The sequence below is a fragment of the Lontra canadensis genome, unplaced genomic scaffold, assembly GCF_010015895.1.
Source record: "Lontra canadensis isolate GAN:19392208 unplaced genomic scaffold, GSC_riverotter_1.0 scaffold6, whole genome shotgun sequence".
Taxonomy (NCBI): Eukaryota; Metazoa; Chordata; class Mammalia; order Carnivora; family Mustelidae; genus Lontra; species Lontra canadensis.
Window position 1 is genome coordinate 19,612,144 of NW_022631000.1, and position 11,818 is coordinate 19,623,961.

Consider the following 11,818-nt stretch of genomic DNA (forward strand, 5'->3'; position numbering starts at 1 on the left):
ATAAGCCCTTATATAGTAAATGAAATTTTTCTCTATTTTACTGATGAGAAAACTGAGGAACAGGAGAAGCAACTTGCTCAAGTTTACATAGCTAGAAAGTAGTTTTCAAACCTATAACTTAATTCTTGTACCCTTGCCCTGGGAATTTCTCCTTAGAAAATCATCCGAAAGAAATAATCCATAAGAAGTTTCACATAAATCCATTTAATGATCCTTTATTCAGCTCCTGATCTCTTTGTAGGGCACTGTGTCAGGCCTAAGAACACAGAAATATTAAGATAAAGCCATTCAGAGAGGACTACTGTCTTGTTCTAGTCTTAGAGGAGCTTTTGTGGAGCGGAGACTTGTAAAGAGACAACATCGTAATGTCATTTGGGCAGCTATGGACTAGCGTGGGGGAGAGATGTCCCAGAGATCATTTTCTAAGTTGTGTTTAAACTACTGGTCTCCAGAATTGAGTGTATGCACCCAAAGGTTGTACAGAATAACCTTTTGTAGTTATTTTTATCTTTGAAAAGTAAGAAATTACCTTTCTAATGATTAATTAACTGGTAAATACTGGCATCCTTCTCAGAACCTGTGTCAGAGGAAGAGGTGTCATATGGTTCACATTACAGCTATCCTAAAAGAAGAGGAGGGATACACAGTCTTGAAGGAGTTGTGAATACAAGGCACCCTCCTGCTTTTTAAGTCTTCAGCAATATATGGCACTTTATTTGTGCTTAATTAGGTGGATTTTCAGTCATATTTGGCTTTTAATGAAATCAAGCCTCACAGGTGGAAATGATTCCTACAAATATAGATGACATATTTTACTAACAGTGCAAGAGTAAGTGAACAAAAAAAAAACAAAAAAAAAAAAACAAAAAAAAAAACATTCCCCTGCTCTTGGTAGAAACTCTTCATCATTTTACATCATTAGGTAAAAACAGTATGAGCTAAGCAAATTCGACAAGAAATGGGCCTGAACATTCTGAAATTCTTGGGAAGGATTTTGGAAATACAAAGTTACCATCCACTATAGGTAAAGACAAAGCTTACCCTAAATTTAAGTATGATTAAGATGTAGCCAGTGCTGGTGTGATGTCTTTACAATTACCAAAATGTTTAAAGACTTTGCATCTGGGACAGTGTTACTAGTTTTGAGGGGGTGAGGGGTGAGAACAAAACTGTTTGAGGGCTTAATTAAAAATCAGTATTTAAATATTGTTTATTGTACTGTATCCTTTTTTTATTCCTATATATCTTATATGTGTACATTACATTAGGTCAAGAGTGTATGTTTTATAAATATGCAGATTATATTGGAACAAATATTAATACATTCTTTACTTGTAGGGTATAAGATCAAAAATATTTGTAGACAACTATTTTAAACAAAGGTCAGTTTTCCAGATGGATAAAGGGAAGAACATACAAGCAAAGAGAAGAGGTTATGCAATGCCAGAAATGTAATGTATGTAAAGAGATATTGAGAGAATTGGAGGTAGTTTGAAATAATGCATATAAGATTAGCATATAGGATACAAACCTAGAGAAAATAAAAAGTATTAGGTAGAGGTGTAGTTAGGTAAATTATCGTAAGTCCATATATTATGCAGTCGGTAACAACGTAAAGACTAATAGCAGCTCAGAAACAATACTAATTGAAAAATATAGAACTGCAGATTGTATGTTACCAGATTTCCGATTCTGCTACATATACATACATTTGGATCAAGATTGAAAAGGAAGATAGAAATTGGAATAATTTTGTTAATATATTAGCATATTTAATTATAGATGAAAATATTAACTTTAAATGTTTTCATTTAATATTTTTACAATAAGTGTATTTGTTTTTAAAGGAAATTCATCCCCAAATTAATTCATTTCTTCATTGTGATTCACATATTCTTCAGAAAGCCTCTGATTGCATGGGATTCTTAACAAAGGCTCCAAATTTCTCAGCAAAGCTATCCAACATTTTGGATAACATTTTTATTGATAATCTTTTGTAATGTGAGTTAAATTAATAAAACTCGTCAATATCTATCTACTAAGTACATGCTGTATGCAAGACATCACATCTGTTACAAAGACACCTGATATAAAGAGGTACATGAGCCACGTGAGTGGCTCTGTGCCCTTGGGGAGCTTATCTTCTAGGAAAACAAACACCTGGAAAGTTAAATAAATATTTATTTAAAATCACATTTTGAATCCCTAAAAAATTTATGAGGGAGAACATAATTTGCTCAAACTGCTCACGCTGTCCTGTTTATAATAGGTGAGTGAAAAACACTTCAATCTAAAGTGGATTTGAAAGGATGAGTACTAGGATTTGAAGATGAAGAAAAGAGAAAGGAAGTAAATTATTTTCCACCACTTCATTTCCAACCCCCCTTACAAACCCCCTTCTAGTAAACTCTTGAGGTCGGTGGAGCTATCAGAGCAACTAAGGGCAATGGGAGTCTGTTCTTCTGACTTCAGAAAAACCAGTTTGGCTAGAACAGAAAGTTGATAGAGAAGACTAATGGAAGATAAGGTTTAAAAGGTAGTCTGAGGCCAGATTTGACAGAGCTTTGAATGTTACACCAAGATATCTGGACTCTGTTTTGTAGACAATGGAGAATTGTGGGAGATATTTTAGCAGATATAAGACGTTGTCACTGTAGGAAAGCCTCTGAGGGAACATACTTGTGTGGTTGCTGAAATGTGCCCAGAGTCAAAAGACAGCATACTTGGACATGCTTGTTCCAACCAATGAGGTGTGCCCAAATGGGAAAGTAATGGGTGACTACCCAAAAAGAAGGACCATGTTTGAAATATTGCCACTGTGAAGTACACTCTGGTTGTATTAAAAGTTTCCTATCAAGCCTTTGACAGATCATATATTAATACTCTAATCTTACCATCCAAAGAGTGTACTATCCAAGATAAAAGGGAAAAAAAGACATGACGAATCCTTTCAGTTTTTTTATGCTTATAACATATGCCCTCCTAAGAAGGCAGTTTATAGACCACTGTTTTAAACAAAGGTCAGTTTTCCACATGGATAAAAGGAAGAACATACAGGCAAAAAGAAGAGGTTAATGCCAGAAATGTATGTAGTGAGGTATTGAGAGCTGGAAGTTTGAAATTATGCATATAAGATTAGCATATAAGATATAGACCTAGAGAAATAAGGGAAAACAGTATCAAATAACAGAGGTGTAGTTAGGTAAATTATATTAAGTCCATATTATGCAGCCAGTCAAAACTGTTTTTTTTTCTTTTTGCGGAATCAACAAGTCTGAGACAGTTGAGCACATCTTCTTATCAGTATTTGACTATCTCTAACCATTTTCTGAGAATTTAAATATACAGTTTTCCCATTTAGTCTTCTTATCAAAAGTGCAAATTATCCTGATTTTTATCATTAAAGTCTTTGGCTGTGATTCTGTAAATTTTATAAATGTTGCTGGTCTGTGTTGGAAAACACATGAGAAGACCCAATATTGAATATCCTGATTCCACTAGGAAGTGCTTATTGTGTGTCTGCTGTGTGCCCAGGACTATGCCAGATAATGGTGGGAAATTATCTGCTTTTGCTTGCAGATAAGAAACAATTTGCTTGCAAATTGCAGTAACTGCTGTATATTAGGTTTTAAAACCTAACTATGGTCTGTTTATCTTCACTTTTAAAATATTTTCAAGGTCAAAAGTGGATGGGCCATTTTAGAATTAAAGATAAATGTCTTGAATCTCCCTGATGGCTAAAGATGATGAACATTTTTTCATGTGTCTGTTAGCCATTTGTATGTCTTCTTTGGAGAAGTGTCTGTTCGTGTCTTCTGCCCATTGAGATACCGCCTTATACCAGTTAGAATGGCCAAAATCAACAAGACAGTAAACAACAAGTGTTGGAGAGGATGTGGAGAAAGGGGAACCCTCTCGCACTATTAGTGGCAATGCAAGTTGGTGCAGCCACTTTGGAGAACAGTGTGGGGATTCCTTAAGAAATTAAAAATAGAGCTTCCCTATGACCCCGCAATTGCACTACTGGGTAATTACCCCAAAGATACAGATGTAGTGAAAAGAAGGGCCATCTGTACCCCAATGTTCATAGCAGCAATGGCCACAGTCACCAAATTGCGGAAAGAGCCCAGATGCCCTTCAACGGACAAATGGATAAAGAAGATATGGTCCATATATACAATGGAGTATTGTGCCTCCATCAGGAAGGATGAATGCCCAATTTTTGTATCAACATGGATGGGACTGGAAGAGATTATGCTGAGTGAAATAAGTCAAGCAGAGAGAGTCAGTTATATAGTTTCACTTACTTGTGGAGCATAAGGAATAACACAGAGAATATTGGGAAATGGAGAGGAGAAGTGAGTTGGGGGAAATTAGAGGGGGAGACGAACCATGAGAGACTGTGGACTCTGAGAAACAAACTGAGGTTTTTGGAGGGGAGGGCGGTGGGGGGATTGGGTGAGCCTGGTGGTGGGTATTAAGGAGGGCACCTGTTGCATGGAGCACTGGGTGTGGTGCACAAACAATGAATCTTAGAACACTGAAAATCAATCAGTCAATCAATCAATCTCTTACAGGGCCAAGTCAGCTGGAACTCTTTTTTTTTTAATGGGCAATTATTTTTTTAATTAATTTCTTTTCAGCGTAACAGAATTCATTGTTTATGCACCACACCCAGTGCTCCATGCCATAAGTGCCCTCCATAATACCCACCATCTGGCTCCCCCAACCTCCCACCCCCTGCCCCTTCAAAACCCTCAGATTGTTTCTCAGAGTCCATAGTCTCTCATGGTTCATCTCCCCTTCCAATTTTCCTCATCTCCCTTCTCTCCATCTCCCTATGTCCTCCTTGTTATTTATTATACTCCACAAATAAGTGAAACCATATGATAATTGACTCTCTCTACTTGACTTATTTCACTCAGCATAATCTCTTCCAGTCCCATCCATGTTGATACAAAAGTTGGGTATTCATCCTTTCTGATGGAGACATAATACTCCATAGTGTACATGGACCACATCTTCCTTATCCATTCGTCCATTGAAGGGCATCTTGGTTCTTTCCACACTTTGGTGACCGTGGCCATTGCTCCTATAAACATTGGGGTACAGATGGCCCTTCTTTTCACTACATCTGTATCTTTGGGGTAAATACCCAGTAGTGCAATTGCAGGGTCATAGGGAAGCTCTATTTTTAATTTCTTAAGGAATCCCCACACTGTTCTCCAAAGTGGCTGCACCAACTTGCATTCCCACCAACAGTGTAGGAGGGTTCCCCTTTTTCCACATCCTCTCCAACACATGTTGTTTCCTGTCTTGCTAATTTTGGCCATTCTAACTGGTGTAAGGTATCTCAATGTGGTTTTAATTTGAATCTCCCTGATGGCTAGTGATGATAAACATTTTTTCATGCAACTGATAGCCATTTGTATGTCTTCGTTGGAGAAGTCTGTTCATGTCTTCTGCCCGTTTTTTGACATGATTATCTGTTTTGTGTGTGTTGAGTTTGAGAAGTTCTTTATAGATCCTGGGTATCAGCCTTTTGTCTATACTGTCATTTGCAAATATCTTCTCCCATTCCATCGGTTGCCTCTTTGTTTTGTTGACTGTTTCCTTTGCTGTGCAGAAGCTTTTGATCTTGATGAAGTCCCAAAAGTTCATTTTTGCTTTTGTTTCCTTTGCCTTTGGAGACCTATCTTGAAAGAAGTTGCTGTGGCTGATATGAGAGAAGTTACTGCCTATGTTCTCCTCTATGATTCTGATGGATTCCTGACTCACGTTGAGGTCTTTTATGCATTTCGAGTTTATCTTTGTGTACAGTGTAAGAGAATGGTCGAGTTTCATTCTTCTACATATTCAGCTGGAACTCTTAAGTAAGTAAACTATTCTGTGGAGGTTAAGCTTTTAACCTGGCATGAGAGGAGTTAAAGTGAAGTGTTTCTCAGCACCACAGAGGCCATCAAGTAAAAATTGACAGGAGTCACCCAAAGAGGACATCCATATTGTTTGCCTTTATAACTAACTTTCTTCCCATGTAAATGAAACTACATGGAGATGTAAAACATTTCTCTTGATCTCAGCTGATATTGTACACATAGTAGGAACTCAAAAAAATGTTGGCAGAATGAGCTATACGATTACATTTGAAAATTGAAACTTAATTATAATTATTAAAATTACAATTTTATAAAATATTTACATATGGACAAGGAAAGAAGAAAGGTCTAAAAATAAAAAGTTTGATTCATTTGTTGGTTTTATCACCATAATATAATTTATCGTTTTTGTGATTAAATACATTCAAATATAACAGAGAAGCGCAGTAGGACAAAGCTTTGTCCACCACTGAGATTCAGACATGCCATTGCATATCTAGCAAATTGGTGGGTTTAGGGAGCCGCAAGGTGATTTGCACAAGGGTTTTGGCAGAAAGACTGTCAAGAAGTGTGGGTACCACTGACAAGAGAGTTTGGCTAGGCTACTTTTTGGTCGTTTGCACTGCTAGAGTGCACTAGGCTAGTGTCCCAACTAGTCAGTGCCATGTCATGCTATATCTTGGATGTCACTCTTGGATTGGGGGGAAATGTCTTATCTATCTGGAAGATTCATTCTCTAACGAATGCAGCTTTGCAGACTCCTCTTGGAAAGCACCATGAGCAGAAATAGGAGTGCATTAAAGTCTTTATTACGTCACAAAATACAATCCATAGGTGAGTGATTAGGGGTTGTTTCCACTTCTGCAGGAAATATAGCATAATTTTGCAGTACTGAAGTCTCCAGAAAACACAGAAGCATTTTAAGTCATTGAGGACTACAATGAAGATAATGAGCATGTCCAGTAGAAGGTGGTGGTGGTGACCTGGTTTAATGGGGATTAGTACCAGAAGTGTTCAAAGACAACAGAAATTTTAAAGGTGGCCACAAATTAGTCTTGTATTTGAACCTATATAAAACACTGTCTCAGGGCTCTTAGAAATTATGGGCAAGGGTGTCTGGGTGGCTCAGTGGGTTAAGCCTCTGCCTTTGACTCAGGTCATGGTCTCAGGGTCCTAGGCTCAAGCCCCACATTGGGCTCTCTGCTCAGCGGGGAGCCTGCTTCCCCCCTCTCTCTGCCTGCCTCTCTGCTTACTTGTGCTATCTCTCTCTGTCAAAAAAAAACAAGAAATTATGGGCAGAGGATTTTCAAGGAGCTGAAGGTCTTATATCAGCAAGCGAAGGCAGGAGCCAGTGAAACATGGATTATAAAACCATTAGTAAAAAGTTCATAATTATAGGTTTTAGTTCATAAAAAATACGTGATGTGAGAAGTGAATCTGCTATTCCTTCACTCAATGGTCCCCATTCTTATATGCTTATTATTTGTGTGAGCATTTCAGGGAACTGAGGGTACTGATAGTTCTTAAAAATACAGGGCATTTTTTTTAATAACATGACCCGTAAATGGAAATTAAATAAAATTCTTCATTTGGTGTTCAACCAAAGAAATAGTGATATCTTCCAATCCTGGGAGAAAAATAGCTGGGCTGAATTTATTGACACTTAAGGTCTTTTAAAGGGTAATTTTGGATGTATGTGATTTGCACCTAAAATACTGTTCTTAGAATCCAAACCTTGCCAGAGAGGCAACTCCAGGGTTTCACCTTTCATGTAGTGCTTGATAGTTTATAGAGAACATTACAGTATTGGATGTGTAACAAAACCTATAAGGTAGATAAGACAGCTAATTCCATTCCTGTTTTACAGATTTTAAAAATGGAGCAAAAAGAATTGCAGGTAGCTCTTCTGGCTCAACTTTACCACATTGATCAATAATTGCTCATTAAACAGCCATAGATATATGACATCCAGTATGTTCTCAGAATAATATTTTTTAAAAGATATGAAGGTAAAAAAATATGAAGTTATGTTCTGAACAAGCAAGAGAGGTCTCATGAAATGAGGGTAGTTTATAAGGCGACATCCTTTCTTTTAAAAAATTTTCATGAGCCTTCTTTTTCTCTTTGGCCTATTATTTTATGTGTTGTAGTGACTGGTGTTTAATAATTGCATAAAAATAAATAGATGCCTTGGAAACCAATAACACTCAGAGTATAGAACAATGTTTATGGCATCTGATATATGAATTGGAGTTTTTTTTTTTTAAAGGAAAGATGTACATACAGGGTCCCAACCGATTTCAAATATGGTTACAAATGAAATTTAATTAGTGAATAAACACTGAGCATTATTATGTGCAAAGTATTGTTCTTAGTGAAAGTGAATCAAAAAAGAGTACAAGACATGATCAGTATCCTTAATAATGTTTAATCTGTCTAGAAAAGTATAAGATATAGACTAGGTATATTGAAGGTCCTCAACAGATATTTATTTATAATAAATGATCGGATGAATGACTATAAGAGATTATTATTGGTCCAAGGTAGCATATGATATATATCAAGAAAATGAAGAACTGTGTGGATATGTCTGTATAAAACAAAAGACTGCAAAATGGTATATTTATCTTTAAGAAAGTCATTAGAGTCCTCTATATGTGGAGTTGTAATTACGAAGGTGAGGTCAGATTGCAAAGCAGTTTTGAATATATAAAAAAATAAGTAAAGGAAATCAGGGATTAGAGTTAGATAAGGGTACACTATGAATATATGGTATACTAATGTTTATCTCTGAGGCAAAACTGTCCTGACTCCAATGATATCTTGGAGGAGCAACTTGAACATCATGATCACTCAGGAAGCTAAAAGCTGTCACAGAGACAAGTATTCCTCTCTCTACATTAAGATCCACATTACTTGCTATCACAATGGAAAATTGAGCAGTAATTTGATGAAGAAAGTACAAATTAAGCTGAGATAACTCACACTGAGATTTTGCAGTATACAGGGACAGCGGTAATGTATAGGATTTTGGCAAAGATACACGAAAATTTATCTCCAAAGTGAATGAGTCAAAACTTGCAAATTTTAGAGACTGGCTGAAACCTCATCAAGCAATCTAATAGATCTTTTTTTTTCTCCCCTTTGGAAAGTGATCCAGAACCCAGTTAATTTGGGGACAAACCTCAGTGCTCTTGCCAGGTAGCCATTTAGAAGACTGGTCCCTTTCATTGAACTTTACTGTTGAGGCTGTAATCTATTGGCATCCAAACGACAACTTATGAAAGAGGACTCAACATACTCCCAAAAGAAACAACTTGTTCTCTGCCAAAATTAAGATTACCTTGCTTTAGGAAGAGAATGCATACCATGCTGGCAGCCAAATGATGATCTGCCAAAAATATCACTCTGTTGTGAATGGCAAAGAAGTCTTACATAACCCAGAAGGGCAAGAGTATTAGAGATGGCCTTCCAGACAGTTGATGAGGAACCTGCTGAAGGCTGCACTGAAGGCAATAGTAGTAACTAGGCATTGTACCAACTTAATGACCTGGCAAATTAGAAACTACCTTGGTGAAAGTAAACCCATGGGTGGGGTTTTTAAGACCTAAGTTTTTAAGTTTTTAAGGCCTAAGGATAGGTATAGCAAAAATGAGTACCTGTGAACAATTTATTCCATTTCTATGCCCATGGCACGTGGATAATAGAGACTGAGTTCAATCTTGGGGTCCTTCTCAACTAACACAACACTGTAAGTAGACACACTTATCAGTAGGAATTGTCAGGTCATTTAAAACCTATTTCCTTGCCTGCGGATTGCTCCCATGTGACAGTTGCCTACTCCACCTTCGGATGCGAAGATAATGGCCCTGAAAAGCACTTGGCTGTGGAAGGGGCCCTCACCTCCCAAGAGGTTGGGAAGCATAACCAGGTCAATACACACTCAGAAGTGTGGCTAGGAAGTCAGGGATCCCATCTACCATTCAGATGACCCCAGAAGGTAGACTTCATGCATCACTGCTCATGGCCCACTGCCCACGAATACCACTGAGTAGTCATCAGTTGCTTCTTGGCCTTGGCTTAAGACTGTTTTCATTGTTGGAAAATACTTGGGTTTTAGGGAGATGACCTGAGATAGCACCTGTGAAAACTGTTTGGAAATTTTAAAGGCCTGGACTCATGCAGAGGTATGGGTGAGGATGATTACTGGAGGATCACAAGAAGTCAAGTCCTGCATTTTTCCCCAGGCTCACAATTTTTTATTTAATTGGCTCTTTTCAATAAGACCAGAGTTTATCTTTTCCCTGATGGGAGGTAAAAGTAATAAGATATTCGTCTTGGGCACCTGGGTGGCTCAGTGAGTTGAGTCTCTGCCTTTGGCCCAGTTCATGGTCTCAGGAACCTGGGTTGGAGCGCTGCATCAGGCTCTCGGCTCAGCGGGGAGCCTGCTTCCCCCTCTCTCTCTGCCTGCCTCTCTGCCTACTTGTGATCTCCCTCTCTCTGTCAAATAGATAAATAAAATCTTTGAAAAAAGAAAAAGAAGGAAAAAAGATACTTGTTTTGACTTTGCTATAATTGTGTATGTGTGGCATCCTTAAATCCACTCCTACACAATAGTCAGATGCTCTAACTCTCACACCACTTTTGTCACTTCACACAGCTTCTTGGGAACCTAAATTGATTCCCCTGTCCATTATAGAAAATTCAAGCTCTTCAGTCATGCATGCATAGTCTTCCTTCAACTACCCACACCTACCACTCACCCACGTTTCCACTACCTTTCCAGTCTCACCTCTTCCTGCTTCATATCATAGAAGCAGGTACCACTGGAGCTGACAGTCATCAAAAAGATGATGCTCATCCATTCCTTGCATTTCATAGTTGGGGAAACCAAAGCCCATAGAGGTGATGTGATACTCCTCAGACCACACACAGTTCTCCCACTGTGGCCAAAATAACATGTTTTCCATTCCCCACACAGCTTCTTCCTTTGGTCCTAAGCACCGGGACTGGAGGAGTAGAACTGGTGCCCAGGAACAGTGTGGTTTGGGATAAAGGATGCATGAAGCCAAAATGAGAATTAAAAACTCAACATTCTGTGTTTGCAGCAAATGACCTTTACGTAGAATGTGCCACCCTCTTAATAGGGAATTCATTAAAGTTGGAAATGAATCTGTAAACTTTTGTTCTACTGGCTTTGGAAGGGAAATTTGTGACAATTGTCTTCTATCTAAATAGAATAAATGGTTCAGGGCTAGAAATGATTAATATCATTTTTAGACATGTCAGGGTTTCCCTGGGGAATGACCCATTGGGTTATTATTGTTTGCCAAGATTTTCCTCTGAATTGAAGCTAACAAGGTCATTCCAAGGGTAACCATATTGGGAAACCTTAGTACAATGGCCCTGTTACAACTTGCCCAACTAGAAGCTAGGAAACCACACCTTCTTTAGAAGGTTTATGTGGTAGAAAATGGGAGGTGGCTAGTGATTTAAAACCTTACTGATTATCACAAATGGCAGGAAGAAGAAAAAAGTGAAGGAAAAACCTTGATTATAAGAATATTGTTAAAGAAAATGAAAGGAAGTTTTGTAAAAGTTCAAATACATAATGCAATTCAAAAGGAGACTGATCAACTTTCCACATCTGCTTTGATGAGTAGATAAGAATACTTATAATTTGTGTATTAAATATTTGAATATAAATTACTCCTTATAACATGTTTGAGGGTGTTTTTTCTAAGTTTCCTTTAGAATTTAAATTATCACCTTGGAACTTAAAAAAATAAATACCATTTTTATATATACATAGACTATAATACTTATTCGGATTATCAAAAATTTCAACAAATGAAGCCTGAATTAATGAAGTTTTAACATGTCTACAAGTATATTAGTATTAAGTATATTAAGATTTAGTACTTTTCAGACTTGAGCACTTA